This window comes from Sus scrofa, chromosome 10 (assembly GCF_054392235.1).
Source record: "Sus scrofa isolate SSC_HxYL_T2T_F1_AM1 chromosome 10, Sscrofa_HxYL_maternal_Yorkshire_Landrace_v2.0, whole genome shotgun sequence".
Lineage (NCBI taxonomy): Eukaryota > Metazoa > Chordata > Mammalia > Artiodactyla > Suidae > Sus > Sus scrofa.
This window is the reverse complement of record NC_139392.1, coordinates 48,551,964-48,565,349: the sequence shown is the minus strand read 5'-3', so window position 1 is coordinate 48,565,349 and position 13,386 is coordinate 48,551,964. Positions and strand designations below refer to the sequence as shown.

Sequence of the window (13,386 nt, the reverse complement as noted above, 5' to 3'; positions counted from 1 at the left end):
AATCCAACAACACATTGGAAAGATCGTACACCACAACCAGGTAGGATTCATCCCAGGTACACAAGGATGGTTCAACATACGCAAATCAATCAACGTCATGCACCACATTAACAAAAGAAAAGTCAAAAATCACATGATCATCTCAATAGATGCAGAAAAAACATTTGACAAAGTCTAACATCCATTCATGATCAAAGCGCTCGCCAAAGTGGGTATAGAGGGAACATTCCTGAACATAATCAAAGCCATTTATGACAAACCCACAGGAAATATAATACTCAATGGAGAAAAGCTGAAAGCCTTCCCCCTAAAATCTGGAACAAGACAGGGATGCCCACTCTCACCATTGTTATTCAACATAGTATTAGAAGTCCTAGCCACAGCAATCAGACAAACAAAAGAAATAAAAGGCATCCAAATAGGAAGAGAAGTGGTAAAAAGTCACTGTATGCAGATGACATGATACTATATATAGAAAATCCTAAGGACTCAACCCAAAAACTACTTGAACTGATCAAGAAATTCAACAAGTAGCAGGATATAAGATTAACATTCAGAAATCAGTTGCATTTCTGTATACTAGCAATGAAACATTAGAAAAGGAATATAATAACACAATACATTTCAAAATTGCACCCCCAAAAATCAAATACCTGGGGACACACCTGACCAAAGAGGTAAAGGATTTATATGCTGAGAACTATAAAACATTAATCAAGGAAATTAAAGAAGATGTAAAGAAATTCCAATTGGAAAAATCATATTGTAAAAATGGCCACATTACCCAAAGCAATCTACAGATTCAATGCAATCCCTATCCAATTACCCATGACATTTTTCACAGAACTAGAACAAACAATCCAAAAACTTATATGGAATCACAAGAAACCAGAATTGTCAAAGCAATTCTGAGGAACAAAAACCAAGCATGAGGCATCTCTCTCCCAGACTTCAGGCAATATTACAAAGCCACAGTCATCAAGACAGTGTGGTACTGGTACCAAAATAGACATACAGACCAATGGAAGAGAACAGAGAACGCAAAAATAAACCCAGCCACCTATGGTCAATTTATCTTTGACAAAGGAGGCAAGAACATAAAATGAGAAAAAAAGGCAGCCTTTTTTTTTTGGTCTTTTTGCTATTTCTTGGGCCATTCCTGCAGCATATGGAGGTTCTAAGGCTAGGGGTCGAATTGGAGCTGTAGCTGCTGGCCTACACCAGAGCCACAGCAACTCGGGACCTGAGCCGCGTCTGCAACCTACACCACAGCTCACGGCAACGCCAGATGGTTAACCCACTGAGCAAGGGCAGGGACAGAACCCGCAACCTCATGGTTCCCAGTCGGATTCATTAACCACTGCGCCATGATGGAAACTCCAAAAAATGCAGTCTTTTTAGCAAGTATTGCTGGGAAACCTGGACAGCTGCATGCAAATCAATGAAACTATAACATACCCTCACACCATGCATGAAAACAAACTCAAAATGGCTTAAAGACTTAAATATAAGACAAGACACCATCAAACTCCTGGAAGAGAGCATAGGCAAAACATTCTCTGACATCAACCTCATGAATATTTTCTCAGGTCAGAGTCTCCCGAAGCAACAGAAATAAAAGCAAAAATAAACCATAAATCAAACTGACAAGCTTTTGCACAGCAAAGGAAACCAAAAAGCAAACAAAAAGACAACTTACAGAATGGGAAAAAATAGTTTCAAATGATGCAACTGACAAGGGCTTAATCTTTAGAATATATAAGCAACTTATACAACTCAACGGCAAAAAAGCCAACAACCCAATTGAACAATGGGAAAAATACCTGAATAGACCTTTTTCCAAGGAAGATGTACAGATGGCCAACAAGCACATGAAAAAAAATGCTCAACATCACTGATTATTAGAGAAATACAAATCAAAACTACCGTGAGATACCACTCACACCAGTCAGAAGGGCCATCATTAATAAGTCCACAAATAGCAAGTGCTGGAGGACGCATGGAGAAAAGGGAACCCTTCTGCACCGTTGGTGGGAATGTAAGCTGGTACAACCACCGTGGAGAACAGTATGGAGGTACCTTAGAAAACTATACATAGAACTACCTATGACCCAACAACCCCACTCTTGGGCATACATCCAGACAAAATTTCCCTTAAAAGAGACACGTGCACCCACATGTTCACTGCAGCACTATTCACAACAGCCAAGACATGGAAACAACACAAATGTCCATCGACAGATGATTGGATTAGGAAGAAGTGTTATATTATATATACACAATGGAATACTACTCAGCCATAAAAAGAACAAAATAATGCCATCTGCAGCAACATGGTTGGAACAGAGACTCTCATACTGAGTGAAGTAAGTCAGAAAGAGAAAGACAAATACCACATGATATCACTTATATCTGGAATCTAATATAAGGTACAAATGAATCTTTCCACAGAAAAGAAAGTCATGGACTTGGAGAATAGACTTGTGGTTGCCAAGGGGAAGGGGGAGGGAGTGGGGTAGATTGGGAGCTTGGGTTAATGGATGCAAACTATTGCCTTTGGAATGGGTTAGCAATGAGATCCTGCTGTGTAGCACTGGGAACTATGTCTAGTCACTTGTGATGGAGTATGACAATGTGAGAAAATAGAATGTGTACATGTATGTGTAACTGGGTCACCATGCTGTACCGTAGAAAAGAAATTGTATTGGGGAAATAATTAAAAAAATAAAATTTAATTAAGAAGAATTATTCTTGTAACATTTCAATTGATTATTTTCCAAATAAAAAGTTAAAGAAATAAAAATTACTTTCCTCTTCTTTCAAGAAAAAATGTGCTATTTACCTTGCTTCTCTTACATTTACCATGCCTTCCCCCCAAATTTCTTATGCAGACCACTGACTTCAGGTAAAGAAACCCTGGGCACACATTCCCTTTTGAAATTCTTTGTAATGAGCATTTCATAATGCCAAAAAGTATGAAAGGGCTTAAAAAAGGTGAGTGGTATTGATAAAAGTTGGAGTGCCAACTTGAATGTGCTCCCAATAAGCTAGAACTGGGAACAATTTGAGCAACAAAATAAATAACATGATATTAGTCACAACCCAAAGAATGAATCCAATACAAATTATTAAAATAAATAAATGGGGGAGAACAAGCAATTATTTCTTTCAGAATAATTCCAATGAATACATGTGGAAGGAATGAAAGGAATAGAAAAGTCACCATGAGAACACCACAGTGGTTCCTGCAGGTAGGATTCTTTGAGGAATGATCAAATTAGTAGATGAAATTTTTAAGGAGAAACAGGGTGTTTGCATAGCTTCAAACAGCCTCTCCAAAATTTATTATTTTGGCTATTTTAACATATGACCACAAATTCTTGATCACCACCCCCTCCTCCCACCAGAGATAGTGCCAAATATGAAACCATATACAAGCCCCTAAATCCTTGTGTTTAATTTAATTAATTAATTAATTTATTTATTTATTTATTTATTTGCTTTTTAGGGCCTCACTTGTGGCCTGTGGAGGTTCCCAGGCTAGGGGTCCAATTGGAGCTACAACTGCTGGCCTACATCACAGCCACAGCGACTCAGGATCTGAGCCACGTCTGTCACCTACACCACAGCTCATGGCAATGCTGGATCCTTAACCCACCGAACATGGCCAGGGATCAAACCTGTGTCCTCATGGATGCCAGTCAGATTTGTTTCCACTGAGCCACAGTGAGAACTCTAAAGCCTTGTGTTTTAAAGAGCAATGCTTTTTATTTGGCCTCCCAGGCCTCCCCTCAGTCTCAAAAGGCTGACTCAAGTGTTAATAATTAGGAAACATAGGTTACAGATAAAAACTAGTTAAAATGGTCTCCATAGTAAACCAGCTATAATGGAAAAAAATAAAAATCATTATATAAAAAAACATTTTAAAAAAATGAAAAAATTAAAACAGTCTCCATGATGTTATGCCATGCCTTGGCCCGTGAATGTATCCTTACCAGTTTGTACAAATGATTTCTTCCTTGCTTGATTGCTTTCTTTTCCTAATGGTTACATTCTAGTTAGAGTTATATTGGACCTAGTATTTTCTTTTGTAATTGAAACACTCCCTATCATCCCTTTCCTGTAAACAACCTTCTTTCTAAAGAAAAGTTCAAGAAATGATAACCTCAAAGACAATCGGAAACAATCACCTGAGCAACTGAGAACAGACTTGATGACTGTGAAATGATCTATGGAGGGAAAATAATACAGACACCTTCATCAAGAACCCTGTCTTCCAAGCTAAACCTATGAAACCCCTTGTTATCTCCTCTCAGAGGAGGACACAGTTTTGAGGGATTAGACTGCTGTGGCCTCCTTTGCCTGGCAAAGCAATAAAACTGTTCCTTCTGCTTTGCCCAAAACTCTGTCTACAAAACACCTGATCACAACTCATTAAAAGTGTCAAGGTCACAAAAGACAAGGAAAGACTGAAAACCTGTCACAGGTTGGAGGAGATTAAATATCTATGCATTTCGCATAATACAATGTAGTATTTTACTCTGGATCCTGAAAAAGGACATTAATTGAAAAACTGGAGGACTCAGAATAAAATCTGCAGTTAAATTAACTGTACCAATTTGTGTGTGTGTGTGTGTGTGTGTGCACGTGCGTGCGCTCTTCAGGGCTGAATATGCAGCATATGGATGTTTCCAGGCTAGGGGTCGAATCAGAGCTATAGCTGCTGGGCTACACCACAGCCATAGCAACTCAGGATATGAGCCACATCTGTGACCTACACCATATCTCACAGCAATGCTAGATTCCTGACCCACTGAACAAGGACTGGAATCTTACCTGAATCCTCATGGATACTAGTCAGATTCATTTCCGCTGAGCCACAATGGGAACTCTATACTGTACCAATTTTTAATTTCATAGTTTTGATAAATATACTGGTTATGTAAGATATTAATATATTTTTATTTTAATTTATTTACTTTTTTGTCTTTTTTTTGGGGGGGGCTGCACCTGTGACATATGGAGGTTCCCAGGCAACGGGCTGAATAGGAGCTGCAGCTGCTGCCCTACACTACAGCCACAGCAATGCCAGATCTGAGCTGTGTATGTGACCCATACCACAGCTCATGGCAACACCAGATCCTTAATCCACTGAGCGAGGCTGGGGATCAAACCTGTGTCCTCATGGGTGCTAGTCAGATATGTTTCCACTGAGTCACAATGGGAACTCCAAGGTATTAATATTAAAGAAAACTGAGGTGACAGATTTGCAACTCCATCTAAATCTAAAATGATGTCAAAATAAAAAAAATTAAAAGCAGCAGTTCCCGTTGTGGCACAGTGGAAATGAATCTGACCAGGAACCATGAAGTTGCGGGTTCGACCCCTGGCCTTGCTCAGTGGGTTAAGGATCTGGCATTGCTGTGAGCTGTGGTGTAGGTCACAGACACGACTCAGATCCTGTGTTGCTGTGACTGCAGTGTAGGCTGGCAGCTGTAGCTTCAATTCGATCCCTAGCCTGAGAACCTCCATATGCCTCTAGTGTGGCCCTAAAAGGAAAAAAAATTAAAAGGCTTTATATCAATATATGCATCTTCCTGACACCATTATGAATTATGCATCATTCTCACAGATGGAAATTTTCAATACCCTAAGAATTAACCCTTCCAGGAGCACAGCCCTATTTAAGTCATAGAAAGAGCCCTCTTCCTTTAGGAGTTAGTAGACCTCTACTTTCCATATGGGGAAGGTGCTTGAATGAAGTCTGTTTTCTCATCTGTAAAATGGAACAGTAAAACACTACAAAGCAAGAGAAAACTGTTTAGCCTCCTCCATTCCCCTCGTCACTGCCAACCTTTGTAGGTTATATTGACAACATCTCAGCTGTTCCATTTGATGTCTAGTCACCTAATTTGGGTTGGAAGGGAATTGGGAAGTATTAGAGTCTCTCCTGCCAATCACAGAGAAGCCTGGGTCTGCATTTGCCCAATCCCACTAAAGCTGAGGCATAACATTGTCCCATTAACTAGACTAAACTACTGTTGGCCAAGGACCTTGCTTAATATGGCATACTTCACCCAATGCATCTTAAACTTTCTTGTCCAATGGACAAAATGCCTATGATTCTCTCATGCTGGCATCACTTGTCTGCTGAGTCAAAATTCTCCAAAAAAATTTTGAGCTAAAAGTGATAACTTCTCTAGCAACTTTTATATTCTACTACCATTAAAAATCTTGAAAGGTTTAAGGTGGCTAAAACATAAAAATTGGCTAAAATATTATCCTTCCCCACTTGATCCCAGCCTAATTGCTATTTGACTGCCACTAATCAATGCTACTTTTTTTCTGAACAGAAAATGAACTGTGTATCTTTAGAAAAGAATGGGCTCTAAAGGAGTCTGATTTCCCCAAACAGTTATATTTCCAGAAACATTTTTTTCTTTTAGAAAATGAATACTTGGAACAAAGGCACTTTAATCATCTCTACTGCTCTGCTGAGTAAGAATAAAATCATGGGGTTGTTATCCCACATTTCTGCCTCACAGAGTGCAGTTTCTAAATAAGCTGGATCATTGTAATCAATGAATCATGATTCTTTAGAAAATCAAGAGGTACGAGAGAGGCAGCTATGTCTAAATGCACAAATTCAGGAAGACTAGAGAGGGAGGAGGAAATAATGAGCATGCGGGACAAGGAGAGCAAACATAGTTGGCACTGGTAGTGGTATTGAAAGAGAAAAGACACTCAAGACCAAAATACAGACTTGGAGCAGGATTCACTTTCTTTTTCCTTTTCTAATTTTTTTTTATTTCCCCGATACATTACTTTTTTTCCTATTGTACAGCATGGTGACCCAGTTACACATACATGTATACATTCTCACTTCCTTTTTCTTGATGAGTATTATAAGACAGTTTTGTTTTTGTTTTTGTGTTTTGCTTTTTAGAGCTGCACCTGCAGCTTATGGAGGTTCCCAGGCTAGGGACTGAATCAGAGCTACACCTGCTAGTCTGTGCCACAGCCACAGCAACACAGGATCTGAACCATGTCTGCAACCTACATCACAGCTCACAGTAATGCCAGATCCTTAACCCACTGAGCAAGGCCAGGGATCGAACCTCCATCCTCATACATCCTATTAGGGTTTGTTAACTGCTGAGCCAGGAAGGGAACTCCTATAGGACAGTTAAAATTTGTTTCTTCTTGTTGTGATGGTCCATATATTTGGAGATACATATGAAAATTATTGCATGCCATAATTTATTCAATCTTTCTTCTCAGAAAATACTACAAATGATTTGGTCAAGTTTTGAAGTTTTACACTGTTAGCAAAATCTTTCCTTTAAGAGTGCATTTTTTTTTTTTTTTTTTTTTTTTTTTTTGTCTTTTGTTGCTGCTATTTCTTGGGCCGCTCCCACGGCATATGGAGGTTCCCAGGCTAGGGGTCGAATCAGAGCTATAGCCACCGGCCTACGCCAGAGCCACAGCAAGGCGGGATCCGAGCCGCGTCTGCAACCTACACCACAGCTCACGGCAACGCCGGATCATTAACCCGCTGAGCAAGGGCAGGGACCGAACCCGCAACTTCTTGGTTCCTAGTCGGATTCGTTAACCACTGCGCCACGAACGGGAACTCCCAAGACTGCATTTTAAAACATGTAAATATATGGAGTTCCCGTCATGGCTCAGTGGTTAGCGAATCTGATTAGGAACCATGAAGTTGCGGGTTGGATCCCTGGCCTTGCTCAGTGGGTTAAGGATCCTGTGTTGCCGTGAGCTGTGGTGTAGGTTGCAGATGGGCCTTGGATCCCACGTTGCTGTGGCTCTGGCGTAGGCCGGTGGCTACGGCTCCGATTCGATCCATAGCCTGGGAACCTCCATATGCTGGGGGAGCGGTCCAAGAAATAGCAGAAAGACAAAAAAAAAAAAAAAAAAGAATAAAAAAATAAAACATGTAAATATAGTGCATGTATACAGCAAAACATTTCAAAAAGTACTGAAAGTGGAGGTCCCATTGTGGTGCAGCAGAGACAAATGTGACTGGTATCCATGAAGATGCAGGTTTGATCCCTGGCCTCACATTGGAATCACATTGGGATTCCAATGTTGCTGTGAGCTAAGATGTAGATTGCAGACATGGCTTGGATCCTGCATTGCTGTGGCTGTGAGATAGGCTGGCAGCTTGCAGCTCTGATTTGACCCCTAGCCTGGGAACTTCCATATGTCATGGGTGGTGTGGCCCTAAAAAAAAGCAAAAAAAAAAAAAAAAAAAAAAAAAGTACCGAAGGATATAAAACTAAAAGTCTTCTTTTTTTCTTGCTCTTGCCTGATACTCTTCTCAAAGACACCGTTAATAATGTCTTATTTATATTTCCATTTTAATGAAACCACATATGAGAATTTTTTTTTGCAAGCAGAACCATAGTATATACACTGCTCTGCATTATTTTTTCACTTCAGAAAATATTTCCTTGTCAGACTGTATTTTTTTTATGGTTGCCATTTTTAGTGGATATGCCTAATTTATGTAAGCATTCTTGTGTTGATGGACATTAAATTTATTTGGATCTATTGCAAAAAATTAGTGTGAATCATATATTTTGTTCACAAGCATATCTGGAGCAGAAACTCCTAGAATTATAATTGCAGGTCAATTACAAGCTATGTATTCTTAAATATTGACTGTATAATTCCATATGGCCCTCTGCTGTTATGGGAGTGTCGGAACATTTATAGACTTAGAAAATCCTCTTCTGTAGAGGTGCTTTTAGTCTCCACTAGGGCAGAAAATACCAAACTATTGATGTGTTCAGCACTTAGTGAAAAGACAAAAGCACAGCTTCTGGTTCTGTACTCAGGAGATCATACCTGAATGTGCCATCTCAAGACAGACACTGGAAAGTAGTTGACACTCAAAAATTATTTGTTGAATTAATGAATAAATTGTGACAGTGCTGATATAGAGTCCTATGTGTTCAATAGTATTAAACATTAAAAAAACTCATTGCTTAAACAAATAAAAAACAAATTTTAACAAAATTTATTTGCATTTTTGTGCTAATAAGGAAGATACATAGTTTGAGATAAGTAAAAAGAAATGTTCAAGTTTCTCACAGTAGATATTCTAAATGGCCAATTATTAATTTCTATTTCCTCTATTTTCTTTGGATGATATTTGGCCTATTGTGATTTCAACCATATTATTATTAATGTATTTATTTCTTAGGTACATGTTTAAATGCTTTTTATTTTATGACTTTCTTTCACTTTGTTTACAAACTTTCTTTTTAGATTTTGGCAAAGATACTTCAGTATCCTCATCTGTGAAATGAAGTGTTCGGTTTAGAGGTTCATCAGGGTTCTTTCTGGTTCTAAGAGTTGGGGAAATCCATTAGTATCAGGTTCAAGGGAATAATCTGCACCTTTGGCATTATAGGGGTTTTGTATTTCAGTGCATATCTTCCAAATGAGGATGTCTGGTTGCCTTGGACATAACTAAAGGGCAAATATAAATAATTAGACTTTAGCAGAAGGGGTCTGTTCTTCAATCAGTTCTATTTCTCTGCATCCTCACAGCAAAGATTTTTTTTTTTGCTCAAGTTTATATCTATTCAAATAATTAGTTTTATTTGCAGCAAAAATTGCCAATCTGGAAAAGATATTACTCCTTTGGGAATTCATAAATTTCATTTACTAATTAACTTACTCTGAAAGCATACTAGAATGCCCTTTAAATAAATATCAAGTTAATCAAATAACATTTATATAAACCTTGATTTTGTGTAAGGCTCAATCACTTATGTCATTTAATGAGGGGCTAGATAATGATTAGGTGTATAAACCAAAACAAAAGATAATTCTACAATTTACTTTCCCAAGTCCTATGTTATTTAGTCAAGTAAAAACCCCAAATTATAGATTAATTCTCAAGACCTTCAGCTTTCTAAGATGCCTCCTTGATTCTGGCACCCATAATAAATGTTTCCTTGGCACTAAGTTGTCCATTAATCAATATGAGGTATGTTCTGTATTTTATTTAATCTCAAGAGAGACTTTCTCAGTGAGATCAAAAACTGATTTATGTTTTTTCATACTAACTTGAAATGCATGCATAACCAACATGCAGAAATCAGAGATGGAAAAACTCTATTGGTCTAACCCTGTTCCCAGACTAGTGCAAAGTGGGGTGTTCAAAGGGAGGGAAAAATGAGTCCAAATGGCCACCAAAGACACATGTATAAGAAATGAGTGTCAACTCCCAGCACCAGGTATAAGCTGATCCCGCACCTGACAACACCAAGATGAATACACTGTACCTTAAAGATGAATTTCCAGGTGAGGTGGTATCCTGCTGAGGTGCAAAGGAAGACAAGTCTCAGTCCCACTCCTGGATCCTCAGTTCTGATTTGTGAAGGCCAACAGGTGCTGCCCTGAAATTCATTATCACAGCCTTTTATATATGGAGTGAAGGAGTTACAGAAATCCCTCAACCTTTCAAGGTCATTTAAACCAAATTAGTAGCAGAATTAGACCATATCTTTCCAGGGACATTGTAGATTTCCCTTGTGGTGAGAGATGACTCTAAGCAAATTCCATCTATCGCTACCCCACCCACCCCAGGGGAGGAGAGCTTCTGTTTTGGCAGATCTCATGGGTGCCATGACTTGGCCTGAACCAAAAGAGATGACTTAGAACCTGTACTGGATTATCCATGTCCCCTGTTCCTCTGAGACTTGTGAAAAGCCATCCTCTGCCCTCAATGTGCAAAAGGGACTGGAATGGTGGAATGAGTCACTATTGGGTGTAACATTACAGGAAGACTTAAAGAGGCATCTTGTTCTTTGGAGCCATTAATCCTTGAATAGAATCTGGTGATGACATATCACGGTCTGCTTAGTTCTCTACCAGCTGAAGCAGGAATTGACCCCTGGTGAGTGTTTTCCAATAAAATGCATCCAAGTGAGATGACTTCTCATTTTAGAGTGGCTCTTATCCCATTTTAGAGGAGCACATTTTGTCCTTAGGAAAAACACTTAGAGAATACTCACTCATCTGATAACAAAAATAGCTCTGGTTTTCAACAAATCTTTCTGCTATGCTACTAATTGCATACTCATTACTTGGTTCAGTGAATTATAAATATACAGCTTACATTACATGTGACGACCTTGTCTAATATTGATGTTCAAATTTTATCTGGTTGAAGTGGTAATATTTAATATTGAATCTATGAATGTACTTCAATGAGTCCACTTACTTTAAACTGGCTGAACAAAATTTTACAGAGGAAAGTGGTTTTCATAAGGAAAGAGAGGAGTTAATTCTGAAACCACTTGTAGAGTACCACCTATACAAAAGCAACAATTTAAAGAAAGAAAATCTCAATGAAAAATGTATCCAAGGAGGACATTGAAACCACAGATGTCTATCATTTATACTTCAGAAAATGCAGTGAAACTAAATACTAGCAGGTGACAGATTATTAAATGACAATTTCTGTCTTTAACTCCTGATGAAATAAAATTCATATTTTATGGGAAGAGGAGAAGAATTTAAATATAAAATTTTTCTTTGATCATTTGGGTCTCTTTCCTCCCCTTTAGTGTATGTTGTGTGTCTGCATTAACCAGACCTCCTTAGGAGAAGACATGGCTTCTTAATCTCATCCAGGGTCACAGCTCATAGGTAATAGAAGGAGACTGGGGTTCCGGTCATGGCTCAGTGGTTAACAAATCTGACTAGGAACCATGAGGTTGCAGGTTCTATCCCTGGCCTTGCTTAGTGGGTTAAGGATCTGGTGTTGCTGTGAGCTGTGGTGTGGGTCACAGATGCAGCTGAGATTCTGCATTGCTGTGGCTGTGGTGTAGGCCGGCAGCTATAGCTCCAATTGGACTCCTAGCCTGGGAGTCCAATTGGAGCAGGCCTAGATAAGGCAAAAAGTCAAAAAAAAAAAAAAAAAAAAAAAAAAGAAGGAGATAACCTTCCTTCTTCATCTTGTAAGGGGCCGTGGCACCCATTGATAGGGATAGAGTAGGATAATTACCAAGTAGTTGTAGGAGTCCCAATAAGGGACCACAGATAGAAAGGGACATCTGGGGAAATTTGGGAGATCACTATAAGTTAATAATTGCTCAAGAGGGCCATCAGAAGGAACAAAGCAGACTTGCTTGACTAGTGGAGGCATGAGATATGCCTCAGGTCACTGGGTGGGGGATGGGGTGAGGGCTGCATTCAAGTTCATACCAAGGACAGGAGTTTAAGGACCACCATTCTACTGATATGAATAAGCACCATGACAGTCCTAGTTTGACCTTATAGGGTCAAATACTCTCTTACTGGATACCAAGGAAGAGCTACTACTCTACTTGAAGAAAGAGGAAGAGGCAGTCCTTTCCCACCCCCACTCCCCTTGGATTATAAAAATGTAGCCCACCTAATCCTTGGGGCAGAGCATCCTTGTCTGCCTGCTTGCATCTCTTACAAGTGTCGTATCTAAATAAATCTATTTCTTGCTTGCCACTTTGTCTCTCACTGAATTCCTTCTATTCTGAGACAGAAAGAAGCTGAACCTCAGTAAGTCCAGACTCTGGGTGAGTGATTTTCATTTAAAATCCATGGGTTCAAACCCCACTCTGGGTTTAGGCTGGGTTTGAGTCCTGGCATATGGGTTCAAGTCCCAATCTGGGTTCTGGCTAGGTTCAAACCATAAGTGCTATCAGTTTCACCATGACCCTCTATATTTGTTTTGTATGCGTAGATATGGATTGTGTAAACCATCAATAATATATAATTTAATATACAGTCCTCTGTCTCAAAAATTTACATAACTGTGCTTTGAATTCTAACTGGCAGAACAGTTCTTGGAACTTTCTGAGAGGCTGTTTTCTGGTTATAATCATCAGTATGGCTCAAATAAAATTTTCCATTTCTTACATCAACTGATTAATTTTTTTTTCAAATATGTATGGTGTAGCCAACAGGAAATCAGAGATAACCCACTGGGAGTTTATCCTGAACTGGTTCTTGGTATGAAGCATAGGCCCATTGAGCCCCACTGGTTCCTTAGAAGTTCTGGTGAGTTCCCCTGACATCCAGATCTCATTGTGAAACCAAGCAGGGCCCTGTGCACTCCTGGGCACACAAGGCTTTCTTTCTGTGGCCCCCATTTCTTGCTTTTAGGGAATAAACTTCAGCCTCCATGACCTTCCCTGAGTTCCAAAGGGCAGGCTCAAACAGTTGCTCATCAGGGAAGGGAGTGGATTCAGAGACCCCAGGGAGGAGCAGTCAAGAAACAATAGTGCAGCCTTGGGGCAGGGTCCTGGTTCCTCCTAAAAGTATATAGATAACAATATTTTTGGGTTCTTCTACAGAACTAAACCCCTCAAT

At 39.3% G+C, this 13,386-nt stretch overlaps 1 pseudogene across 1 annotated transcript in view; it reads right to left on the bottom strand.

The window, feature by feature from the left end:
• LOC146399366 (uncharacterized) overlaps positions 1 to 13,386 on the bottom strand; it is an 86,109-nt pseudogene that overhangs the window by 33,554 nt on the left and 39,169 nt on the right. Inside the window, exon 3 of the transcript XR_014817600.1 lies at positions 10,317 to 10,430. The product of XR_014817600.1 is annotated as an uncharacterized LOC146399366 (transcript). The remainder of the gene's footprint in view (positions 1 to 10,316; positions 10,431 to 13,386) is intronic.